Source organism: Apis mellifera, linkage group LG9 (genome assembly GCF_003254395.2).
Source record: "Apis mellifera strain DH4 linkage group LG9, Amel_HAv3.1, whole genome shotgun sequence".
Classification (NCBI taxonomy): domain Eukaryota; kingdom Metazoa; phylum Arthropoda; class Insecta; order Hymenoptera; family Apidae; genus Apis; species Apis mellifera.
Genome location: NC_037646.1, coordinates 7,168,255 through 7,181,879, shown reverse-complemented (window position 1 = coordinate 7,181,879; position 13,625 = coordinate 7,168,255). Strand labels below are relative to the sequence as shown.

Here is a 13,625-nt window from a genome sequence, read left to right as displayed (position 1 = left end):
ATCTAAAAATTCATTTTAAATAAAAAAGAACAACTCCTTTTCCAAAAACAGTTTAATCTCTAACACCTTTCTCCATCATCCAAAAAATGAAGTGACAATACGAAACAATCTCTTTCCAATTCTCAACGATGTACCAAAAATTATATGTTTCAAACCATAATCACAAACTATTCTATCACAAAAAAAAAAAAAAAAAAAATACTAACTATAACTCGTATCACACAATATATTTCTAAGAGACAGTGATAGGGATTATTCGCATTATCATAGGGTCAACAAATACCAAGTTAACCGCGTTTGTACAAGATGTCTAGCGAGGATGGTGGAGCGAGGGCCCGGGGCGTTCCTCGCCCTCTTTCGTTCGGCGCTCGCCACCATCCTATGTTCCATCGACCTAGTGCGCCGTGTCGTCGCGGTGAAAAAAAAAAAAAAAGAAAAGAAAAAAAAAGGAAAGGAAAGGAAACGTGGCAGCGACCGGGGCACAAAGAAGACAAGACTTTACTCGTGGAGAAGAAGCGCGGCGCGTGCAAGAGGGGAAGGAGACAGGCTTTTTCTCCACCCCTTTGAGATCTTATACTTGTCCCGTCCATCCCGGCCTTATTAATAAATCATTATCGTCGTCGTCGTCGTCGTCGAGGTTGCCACTCGGCCCGGCTTTTTTCGAGAGCAACATCGTTTTCGTGCCCCTTTCTAAAAGGGAATAGAATCTCTTCCCTCTCTATCTGCTACGTACGTCCTTTGCGAACGCGGAACCCCCTTTACACCGTTCAATTATATTCTCCTCGCCGATGCTATCTTCGTAACTCGCCGGCCAAAGACTTTTTACGCGCGCCCAAAGTGTCTTCAACGTCGCTGGAGGGGGACATCTATTATTGCGACTCTCGTTGGGTGCTCTGGATGCAAGAGTGTGCGAGTTTCGACTTGGTTTTATTGGTGTTCGAAGAGGAAATGTTTTTTTTTTTCGTGGCACGATAGTGGAAATATGACGTTCGATGGTTTTGGATTGTAGAAATTTTAGGTATCTTGGATGCTGTGAATGTTAGAGAGTGTATGTAATTGGAGTTTGGTTCATCGATGTTCGAGGAGGAAATGTTTTTTTTTTTTCGTGGTACGATAGTGAAAATATGACATTCGATGGTTTTGGATTGTAAAAATTTTAGGTATCTTGGATGCTGTGAATGTTAGAGAGTGTATGTAATTGGAGTTTGGTTCATCGATGTTCGAGGAGGAAATGTTTTTTTTTTTCGTGGCACGATAGTGAAAATATGACGTTCGATGGTTTTGGATTGTAAAAATTTTAGGTATATCATATATATCCAAGGTATCTTGGATGCTGTGAATGTTAGAGAGTGTATGTAGTTGGAGTGAGTTTGGTTCATCGATGTTCGAGGAAATGTATCTTTTTCTCTTATGGTATAGCGATGAAAGTGCGATGGTTTGAGTTATGGGAATTTTATGTGTATCGAAAGGCTCTTCATATCTATGCTGGATTGATATTAAGGAGCAATAAAGAGTTTGGAATATTTATTGGTAGAATATGTGTTAAAATCTTTCGATAAATTTTAATCTAAACCTTCAAACAAGTTATTTACGATTGTTATATCTTATACTATTATTCTACTTTCTCCTCTTCCATCCAATTTCTTAGAAAAAGAAAAAGGAAAATGCACTTATTCTTCTTCTGTATTTCGTTATCATTGATTTATTATATCATCATTGCTTGCACTTTTACCTCATGCTTTGTACTTTACACTTCATAATTTTCAAGGGGAAGAAGGAAGGGAACAATCTTCCAATTCGACACTCCTCGCCTATCCTCCATCGAAACGGATCCCTCCAAGAAAATAACGGGAAAAATTTGAAACTATGAAGAGAACAAGCCTTAATTTATGGCGATAATATCCTTGAAATATCACTCTATCTGAAACTCGATAATGAAACACCATCAGCAACCGAGCGATCGCAACCGGGTAACGCGATATCGTGAGCCTGGTGCTTTTACAGAAATTGCGGCTTGAATATTGCAGCACGCAACCTTAAGTTGTCATTATAAAATACTTGCGAAATTTCACCAGTCATTATCGAAGTGTAGCAATTTTTTCCCCTGCACACGAGTCAAAAATACGATTTGCATCGACTTTATTCAACGTATTTAATTAGCTTACTTCGTTGATTACTTTGATTTCGTTAAGTTGTACATTTATAATGTTTCGTTAAATGGATATTTAATTTCGAATTTTTTATATTAATGTTCTTGAATAATTGTAATTTTTTCTTTGAATTTCAATCGAGATTATTCACAATTGTATTATAATAAATTTTAAGTCGTCGTTACAAAAATAAAACTTCGAAAGTACGTGAATCGTTGCTTACTGGAACGAAGCTAGTTTTCTTCTTTGTTAAATAATTAAAATCTGACAAGTTGCGGATTCAACTTCGTTCCTTTAATTACTCGTCCCATTAATTACATGTGATTAAGTTTGAATTTGTGCTCCACTAGTTGAGTGGAACCGAAATGTGAAGTCGCTCCCAAAATTAATTGAATCGATTGAATGCGATTTCTACTCGGCCTAGTAGATCCAAATTTCAACGTGGAATCGATATTTTCGAAACAATAGAAACGGTCGCATTGATCGAAATTTGTACTTCATCGAATACACCCAATATGGACACAGACTTGATTCACCGAGTCTTCACAATGGGATAGGATTTCTACTCCATCAAGTACATCAAACACCAATATTTTCAAAATTCTACGATACATTGTTGTATTAGGCTGATTAAAATTTCTAATTCTCTAGCACGCTATTCCATATCACAAACATTCGACATAATCGTAGAAAATGGATGGATCGATTGGATTGGATGATTATTCAACCTGAAATTATGGATCGATCGAATGATTTTTTTCACTCATCTATAGCTATAGATCATCAATCTGATAATTTATTTGTTAGAGTGGAACAATAGAAATTACTCAGCGAATAGAATCCGAACAGATTTCTATCTCATTAAGCTTATCTCCCCTTCGGATACACGGATTGGATTCTGACGTGTTGGCTAGCATTGGATAGAATTTCTAGCGGACAGATCAGAATCTGATATAACGCTAATTTATCCCAACACAATAGGGTTGGCTGGGATGGTTGGAATTTCTACTCGACCAGGTGGGTCGATGTATAATAGAAGCCCATGTTTGAAGAACAAAGTTTCTGGACTCGGAAGTTTGCAAGTTCAAAGGTCGCGGGATTGAGAGAGAGTTATGATGTTTAGGGTTATAGGTTCAAGAGTCGCAAAGTTTCGGGTTCTACGCGGCGGGGTTCTAAGAGTTACAGGCTATTATAACGTTCGAAATTGACTAATAGTTGTGAAATTTACAGCTGCGTAGTTCGAAATTATTGGCCATTGACTTGCATAGAAGTGGCGTCAATGTAATTACAAGCTACATAAAATAAATAATCTTACAATATCCAAATTTATGAATAGAATACGAAATGATGTATTTTATTTTTACAATGACTATCAACAATTTTTTGATCGATCTGATCGATTTATTCCTATTTATAAAATTCTCTTCTTAAAAAAATTCTAAAAATCAAATCACACGATAATTGCCAATGTAATATATAACTCTATTCCATATATGTGATCTATCACTGTATGTTAAAAACAGCAACATAAAATTACCCACATAAATAAATTATATAAATTTCGTTTAACTAAAATCAATAAAAAAAACGAATTAAGAAAAGAACGTTCTCAAAATTTAAAAAAAAAAAAAAAAAAAAAACGTATTCTTATAAGGGAAACTCTGTATCGCAATCTCACCCTCAAATGTTCAAATAAAATAATTTCTCGTGGAATTCCATTCGAAGAAAATTCTATTTCGCGTTTATCCAATGGACATGGTGCATCCAACCCGAGTCACGTTGTTAGCCAACGAAATCCAACCCCGTTGGTGAAATTTCTGCGGTTAAACGCGCGTCTTTCCAAGCATTTACCCTCGGCCGCCCCTTGGATGGAAGGAATTAAGCGCGGCCATCGCGTGGAACTGCCTCCTCTTAATTGGGGAGCAACGAAAAACGAGGGGAAGAAAAAAAAAAAAAAGAAAATTGGTTTAACGAGAGGCCAAGGGCCACCTGTCGAGACGTCGATTTCGAGCTGTCCCGACGATATTTATCGCGTGACAGAATTTCCTTCCTCGGGATTAAGCGTGCTCGAAAATACGTTTTAATACGTCTTTTATGATTGCGCGGGATTTTGGATAAATTTGTGGGATCTTCGAGCGATTTCTTCCTTCTTCCTTCTCTTCTTTTTCTCACTTATCGTCGTTTATCCTCTCCCACGGTTGTTCACGTGGAAAAATTCTTGCTTCAGAATGTTTTCATCCTCGTTAGATTTTTTTCTTCCTTATTTTCCATCTTTGTTTTGATACATCCTTGCTTTTCATTTCTCTTTATATTAAATGATGAGATATTTTTAAAATCATATTCATAAATCCAAGAGTTTCATCAGGTTTATTTGAATTATTTAAAAATTTAATACAAATTCTAGGATATATTTAAATAACACATGGATACATGCATAGAACTGCAACAAGAATAAGATAAACATGTAAGAATTAGATAGACGAAACACAAAAAAATTTCTGAATGTTTCGGATCGAGATTCGAAAGGAAATGGAAACGAAGAATAGAAATCGAATCGAGTCCCTACTTGAAAATTGTAAACATTCCGCCCATGATAAATCTCGGTTTAATAGCCTTCGTGACTCTAAAATATCCCCTAACGCAATTTCCCCTACCACCACCCCAAAGGGGGGAGGAAAAAGGTAACAATACCCACCCCCTATTTCGCAAAACCGACAACACCAACAGAATTCCATGGAAACGTGGTTATTCACCCACCGATAAAAAATCAATTTCCCTTCCATTTCTGGGAACGGGGCGAGCCCATAGCCAGAGATCGCTGCAATTTGTAATCCCCATTTTTCTCACCCTTTGTCGAACATTGGCCGAGGGAAACGCACTCATGGAGGTGGAAGGGATTCGAGGCAACGTTTGAATATACGGTTGGGATCGTGTCGCGAGTGTTTTCGAACCTTTTAATAACACAATGGCTGGTTTCAATCATGAGAAGGGAGGGGTTCAACGATGTTTAACAACAAACCTGTTCAGGATCTCGGGATAAATCGGGATAAATTTAAAGATTCGATCGAGGAAAGTAAAAGGAGTGGTCGAATTTTCTCGTTGGAGCAAATTGCGAGGGAAAAAAGAGTTCATCCAAGGATTCTTTGAAATTTGATAAAAATTTTGAAAGTGAGCGAATATGTTTGATTATTGATGATTATTGATGATTATTGATTAGCATCTATTATTAACAAACTTCTGCTATCAAAATAATTGTATAATTACTTATGAATTATTTTTTTAAACGATCAATTGTTCGAATACATACACTGAAACACGTAAAAACCTAGGGGACAATTAATTATGTAATCCATCTCCATTATTGGATATCATTTTATGTAATGAATATATTCGAAAAATCATGATCGCATCTTTCTTGCATCCTTACTTAAAAAACAATCGATTCTGCTCAATTTTAATATCTTCCTCTTCATTCAAAATTCAATAAATTCCTCAATATATATCTTAATCCCATAAATAATAATATTACACTAATCTAATTAATATCGAATATACAGGATCAAAAAAATATAATTTCTCGCAATTCCTTCCCCACAATTCTTCCATTCCACATCTTCTCCTCTCGAAACTCGACCAATTTCCCGTCGACATCGACGTTTATCGCACACCTTCCTTTCCCCCTCCTCTCGTTCATGACACTGACGAATGCCCACTTTCCACTTTCCTCCGTGGAAATTATCTCGCATAAACTCACCACCTGATGTTTCCCCTCAGCCGTTCCTCCACGTCCAGGATCCATTTTGATCGCGCTGAAAGCAACCCCGGAAACAAGGAATGGACCAGTTTTTTCTTCTCTCTCTCTTTTTGTCTCTACTCATCGACACGACACCTGGTGAATTTCACCAAGGATGAGGAGGAAACGATTCCCGCGCGCGTAAATGGGGTGTTCGTTGATTCCTTTCGGGGGTGGTTTCACGCTGGCTGGGAGAGAATTCAGAGGGAATTTTTGGAAGAGGGAAGGGGGTGACGAGGAAATTGGGCTTTCTTGAAACTTTCACCGCTGATGGCGTAGTTCTATCCTTCGTTCCATAATTCGAGGCGGAATAATTTGGAATTCTTTTCTTTTTTTTTTTTTTTTTGGAAAATTGTCGATGACGGTAGAAATTTTTTTTTCCTTTTTTTATCTCGTTGAGGTGATAATATTGGGATGGAAAGGTTTGAAAATATAGAAGCGATTGGTGTTATGGTACTTTCATTTGGAATTTTTCGAAATTGTCGAATTGATGATCGATTTTTTTTTCGGTCGAGTTTCAAAATTTTTCTATATGAGGTATTTTTATGTATTCATGATTCGGACAACGCATTGGAAATATTGAATATCAACTCGTTTTATTTGTATTTTATCGAGCTAATTTATTTTTTTATGAAGTACTTGGATGAGCGACGATGATATATTCTGAACATATTATTTTATTAACTTCATTTTATATTTTTTTTTCAATCATTGATCGATAATGCATTCTTAATCTTTAAGGATTTTAATAAGAAACATTATAAAACAATAAGGGGATCGAATCGATATCGACAAGGCAAATTCAATTTCATGAATTTTTTAACAAGATTCAAAATTGAATTGGACACTATTCGTATCGAGCGTCCCTTACACAATTATTCCTCGATTTATATGTTCGATTTGTATGGTTGATTCGTGCATACCGATTAAACGGAGAATAATAAACCGTATACACGTGATCTAATTACCATAATTATCGATTTAATTATGCTCAATCAAGATTTATCGTGTACGAATTAGTCCCTTTTGCGCGAGACGATATGAACTATCGAATTAATTACATGGACAAACGTGTGTCGATCTTCCTTGTTTTTCGATAATTTCCTATTAATTTCATTTTAATCCTAGAACAATCTCTACAAATCTCGTTTTACGTTCGTTTTTTAACGATCCTTGAAATAAGAAAGAAATGATTAAATGCAAATTTTCTTGTGTATCTCGAATCAAAATTCCAAAATTTCCAAAATTCCAAGAACCTTTATCAACTTGTTTCTAATTTTATTCGTCACGAAAATCGACGAGTATAAATGAGACAAAGAAAAATTTCAGGGAGAAATCTTCATCAATATGCGTTTCTCTATAAATTCATCTCAAATCTTCTTTCATCGATCCACGAAACGATCACTTTCTGTGTCTTTCCTTCTCTTCAAAATTTTTCAAAAGAAAAATTGGCAGAAGCGATTCTTAACAGAAATTGCGTCGATGGGTGGACAAAAGGGAAGTTGAGCCGTGTCACACCTCGAAATCTCGCGGCCAATTTCCTTCGAGAGTGGAGCACGACTACTGACAGCAGTGGCGCGAGTCAGCTTTTCGCTCTATCGTCGCACGTGAACCGTTTCAACCGTTTTCCATGGGATCGAGTGTTCCCTAATTAAGCCAGAACTTGATATATCGCGCTCTTCTTCCGATGTCAACCGCCAGACACGCCACGTGCTTCTCTCGACGCGGCAAACGTCGTCGTTTAAATCTGTCTAACGAGCCTTCCTTCCTCCTTCCTCCAAAAAATTGAAGGAGAATAATTGCCAGAAATATAAATCAGATCGGTAAGAAAAACATGCTTGTCGATTTCAAGATTCGAATATTATATAAATTTCATTCGTTGAATTTCTTTCTAAAAAGAAATTTTAAATCGAAATTAAATTACTATCTATCTAAAGGATTAATAATATTTCCGAAGTATTCAATTAAATAATTTTCTTATTTATCATTAAAAAGCCAAATCGATCAACTCAAATCATTTAATTGTTAAAGAATTGAATAATTATATTAATAATCATGAAATAATCGATATATTAAAAAAAAGAAAGAAAAATAAAAAGGAAGGATCGACGTCACCGATTCTAAATGAAACTTCCAATTGAATTTCGAGTTTCTAATATTGCGAGCTTCGATTCGGAGCGCAATCGGTTTCTCACCTGGATTTATTAAGACCAGTCTTGTTTTGAAGCCGCGATAATTCCAAAGAGGAATATATTGTATGTAACGGACGGCTGTGTGAGCGGAATAAAACGGAGCAGAACGGATACGCTCAATCGATAAGCAGCCACGGAAATTGAGTTGCTCGTATTCAGAAACACGGCGCGTATTCTGAACGAACTTAAATGTCCAGCCGGCCAGTTTTTCCGATCGACCGACCGATCAGATCGATTCGAAGCCAGTCGACCGACTTTCTTTCTCGCTTTTTCGAATTTTAAGATAATCGAGATTTTTAACATCCGACTTGTCTCTGGTAAATGTGCACGTTTAATTTCGAATTTTTTATGGTAATATTTAAATTGAACGGTGTTCAATAATATTTTGCAGTTTCGATTCTTTTTTTTCTTTTCTTTTTTTAATTTTAATTATTAAAACGCGATCATTAATGATTTAATATTGGAATGTTTTTAGATGGTAATAATCACGTGGCACTAGTGTCGCATCATGATAATGTTTTTTTCGAAATTTTAGTGAAAAAAATTGCAATTTTTGAATACTGATAATTCTTCTTATATTATTTTCTTTCGTATTATTTTTCAATAACTATTCCATTCTATAAATAGTATATATTTGATTTGGTGCTGATTGCAGATTCGAGAAATTTTCATCAATAATTTAATGTATATACCGTCGATAATACAACGTACTATTGTTCGCTAATTTAATTAGTTTCTACAGGCCAGTATTAAAATTTATATATTATTCTTTGGCGAACAATAATAATCGTCGAAGTGGGAACGAAATTGAAATTTAATTCTTTTGGAAAATTCGTCAAAATTATTGTTTCAATAACATTTAATAAATTGTTAAGTATCGATTTAATCGAACTAATGTAATGCAACAAGTTGTAAGTCGTGATATCTGAAAGGAAAGAAACGAAAATTAAAAAATAAAAGAGGAAATAAATAAAATCGCGTAAAATAAAAAAAGAAATACTCGCGAATTTTTTGCAAAAATGCTACACTTCACTTTCCACGCTGCTCGAAACGAGATGTAAAAAGTTGGAAATCGCATATCCTTGATACGATTCACTATCTTCTACATGTTCCATTCGCCAAAATCGAAAGAATAATAGAGAAGAATATGACTTTTCCTTTATCGTATCCATCGTAAAAAGCACTCTGTTGTCGATCAATCGCGAGACGAATCGATTCCAAACGTCCAAGAAAACTTGGAGAAGAAGCCAATAGAAATGGAGGATAAAATTGGGAGGCAGCAAGTATTCGAGAATATTGGAAGATCGGCATATCTGCTGGTAAATAATATTATCACCCTGCGTTTTCTTTCGGATTATTGGTAGGAAAGAGACGAAGATAATTTGCAATTTCAAAAAGATCGTTCTATTTATAAAATTGCGCGCTTCTCTCTCTCCTTTTCTCTTTTTAAAATTATTTATTTTTATTAAACTAGTAAGAAGAATCAGATAGGAAAATTTTTAAGAAAATAGTTTTTTAATTATTATTATATTATTCGTTGACAAAATATATATATAAATGTATTTTTCTTCAGAATTTATTTCTCTTTCAGAAACTTTTATTTCAACTATTCTAATGTTAGTACCAAAAAAAGTAACAAAAAATGAATGAATAAATGAAACTAACAAAGCAATTTTATTTCAAAAACGTTTCTCTTTAAAAAACGTTTTCATTCTTCATCTTTCTAAAAAACACGACGCTTTCAGCGCGCAACAAAAACGATTTTACATTTCAAAAGTGAAAAACTATCATAATATCTACGAAGTGAATAGTCGAAATGATTATTACATACAATTCAACGAAAAAAAGCATTTCGTATTTTAAATCTTAAAATCGTTTGAATTGTCAATTTTCCGATATTATACACGCATAGCGTTTAAATAACCATAAACAAATATTTGCAAATCGCAAAGTTTAGTCCTATCAAGAATGCACGTTTTGATGAATATCGATTTAATTGGAATTGTTTGCAACACGACGAAGTTTTCCCACTAATTTTAAATAATTGAATGGGATCGAGCAAATTGTGTCACACGACCATCGTAAATGATTAATTTCTATGGAACGGTATCAGTTTTAATAATATTAATTACGATTGTTGATACATCGTTGCACGTGAAATTATTACGAATTAGTTGCGATGAATAACGTAATATAATATAATTAATTAAAATTGGTCTAGTTGCGCAAGTAAGGCAGAATAGATTTTGGTACACATCGGGATGAAATATGATCGTTAGCCTCGAACGAGAATTATTCGTGGTTGAATAGTTTTGAAAATGAAAATTGACAAAAAATTGATGAGAAAAATTGATGAGAATTTTTTAATGCGTAATAATAAATATTTATTAAATAATTGAAAATGGAAATATGAAACTTAAAAATTGTATTATTGTTGCTTTATATTTTTACATCGAAAAATTGGCGGACGATAAAATTTGATTTTGAAGAAAATTTATCAAATGAATAGATAATATTACAAAAATTCGCGTAAAACGTTACCAGTATATACAATATGGCTTGTTCTTTTTCTCTATAGGTGAAAAAATTTATTGAATTTCGAAACTGAGTTATTTGCAATCGAAACTTGTTTTTCAAATCATGATATTCGTTCACAGTCAATTAACTATCAAAAAATATTCGTGTATCAAAAAATATTTCGTTTTATAAAATCAATCAAACGATCCTCCGAAATATAAAAAAAATATATGTAAAAAAAAAAAAAAACGGTAAAAATTTTCAAAACAAATTTTCTATCAATTCCAAAAATAAAAAAAAATATTATACTCAATTACAATATAAAATTTTTACTTCTATATCAAAATTTCCAAATTTTTCTATATAATCCTATAAACACCTTTCTCAAATCATCAAATATTTAATATAATTTCCCAATTTCTCTTAATCCATATTCTAAACACAAACCAATTCTAACCTCGTCACACACATAATCCACGCATCGTATCCTCAAATTAATCATCAATCTCGCACACCAATCAACCATCCGGAAATTCTGGCAAACTTACCAGCGAAGCATCTCCACGAATCCTCGTCCACCGAGTTCCTCCATTCGTCCAAAACGAGATTGGCACCCTTAATTCACTTACAGAAATCACCGCCACTTCCTCCCCTCTTACCACACTGGCCCCAGATGTAAACAAATCGCACAAGCACGCACGTACACACACCACAACCTCTCCTCCTCTTCCTCCTCCTCGTTCCCTTCCCTCGAACCGTAGCTCGCGACGTTCGTCGGCCAACTGAAACGAAACACGTTTATCCACGCCACTTAAATCCACCCTGACCTGCGTGATCCTCGATACCAAAATAACATCCAATCCGGTTTCGATCAACTGAATAACTGCTCGAGATCCACACGCGTCAACTTTAGCGACGAACACGTGTACACTTTTGCGGAGGATTAATCCTTAGTGGATAGGGATGATGATTTTGAAGAAAAAGGGATGCAACGTGGAGATGGGTGGATGATTAAAAAGATCGATTATTCTTCCTTAAAGCGTTCTTCAATTTGCGATGGTTAGTTGGTTGGTACGGATGATAGATTTGAGATTTTATTTTGGAAAGGATTGGATTCTTGAAAATTTTCTTTAAAGCTGATCCTTTAAGTTCTTCTTTAAACAATTTACAATTATCGTAAGAAATATTTTGTTGATTTCGTAGATTCGGAAATAAATAATTTACACTGGATTAAATAAATATTTTCCTTCGTTCCAATCGAGTATATAAATATTTCTTCGATAGATTTTTAAGAATGAGATTATCCTTCGATACGTACTCTTTAAGGTATCTTCTCGTAACAAATTCACGCGAAGATGATGATATTCAACATAAAAATTCGAATACGAAGATCGAACGAAGCATCGCACTCTCCTTTACACCCGATAAAACAATAAATATTCTCGATAAACGTACAGTATCTCGAAACGGACACGCGTAGACGTACTCTTCCATTAGGCACCAGGCTTCTCACCGAACACGACAAACGCACCAGCTTCCATCCAGTTCCATCTTCGTTCGAGAACCACACACCACCCGTCAATGTCCAGTCACGAGTTCTTCATCGTGGCACACTCGAAACCCGACGAGATTCGTCCGTATCACGTCGCACCACGGCCACCAACCATCAACCCCGAGTTCCGCCACGTTTCCATTTTCAACATCTCGACGCACGAAACCTCTCCTCCTCTCTCCTCTCTCCTCGAGGAACCGACCGTGTATAACAATCACTTGGGAAAAACTTGGGATCTCGAAGAAACGGGGGTGGGAAGAGAGACGGAGAGATAATTCTCGATGGCGCACGTGTCGTCACGCAGCAGAACGCGAGAGAGGATAACGTGGCGCGTTACACCTGCCGGCAGGGCCACGCGGCCTCACGTTCTGGCCCGGTCTGTGTACCAGGGTGCTACTGGGGATCGCCGTATGCTTGTTTTTGCAGGGCTGCCAGCGGCGCGCCAGCGAGACCGTGGGGGAGGGGAGGGTTGGCCGAGAGAGAGAGAGAGAGATGGAGCGGAGAGAGGGACAGGAAGCGGCGATCGGGCGAATTTCGACGAGGAGGGACGAGGACGAAGGGTGCGCGAGTCTGGCGAGAGCGACGAAGGAGAAAGACGAGACAGGCAAGATATCCCCGTGCGTAGAAAGGACGAGAAGGGGAGAGAAGAGAGATAGAGGAGAAGGGAGGATATACCGACTGGTGGGTGGAACGGAGAGGGATGGAGGAGGAGTGGAGGGGTTAGAACGCGTATGGGGGCTAACAGGTACGAGGGGACGAAAACACAGGGGGGAGGGGGGAAAGAATGAAGTGACTGTGGAACGCGACACACGAGAACACAGGGGCGGCTGGAAAAGGGGAAGCGCGAGGAGGGGAAAATCGTGCGGGTGGCGGAGTGGAAATCGGGGTAGGAGATCCGTCTCGCCCCACGAAGCCTCGCCTGGTCCCGACGACGACGGTCCTGGCCGTTGCGACGGCGCAACGGCCCCCAAGGATCTCCGTCCTTCTTCATCCCGCCGCTCTCCACTTTCCTTCCCCTTCCTCCCCCCCCTCCCCCCTCGAGCGCGCCACCTGCCCCACCGACCAGCGCACCCCTCCGCCCACGATCGATCCGAAGTCCGTCGGTACGTCCGTTAGACTCGCCGACATAACGCGGCTTATGCTCGCGCGTACACGCGCCGAGGACGACCCTCGTCGCGCGTTGTACACGCGTGGAGAAGTTGGACGGTTGGATGGTTTGGGGTGAAGGGGAGGGGATGTGGTTCGTAGTCGGGAGAACAGGGAGAAAGGTGATACGAAAGGGGATGGAGTGGTATCGAGGTGGATTTTTTTTCTTTTCTCTTTTTTTTTTTTTTTTTCGTTATACGAGGGGCAAGGTAGGTTTCTCGATAGGTGTCGTACGGTGTGGAGAGATTTATAGTATAGGGGGGGGATAGATAGTT

General features: G+C 37.3%; 1 protein-coding gene across 4 annotated transcripts in view; it reads right to left on the bottom strand.

The window, feature by feature from the left end:
• Nucleotides 1-13,205, bottom strand: part of NLG-5 (neuroligin 5) — a 223,498-nt gene extending 210,293 nt beyond the window's left edge. For 3 of the 4 annotated variants that reach the window (XM_016913850.2, XM_006561563.3, XM_006561565.3), the window contains exon 1: nt 11,201-13,205. The gene's annotated coding sequence lies outside the window, so the exon portion shown is untranslated. The remainder of the gene's footprint in view (nt 1-11,200) is intronic. The other variant, XM_006561564.3, reaches the window with a different exon arrangement.
• Nucleotides 13,206-13,625: the final 420 nt, after the last annotated feature.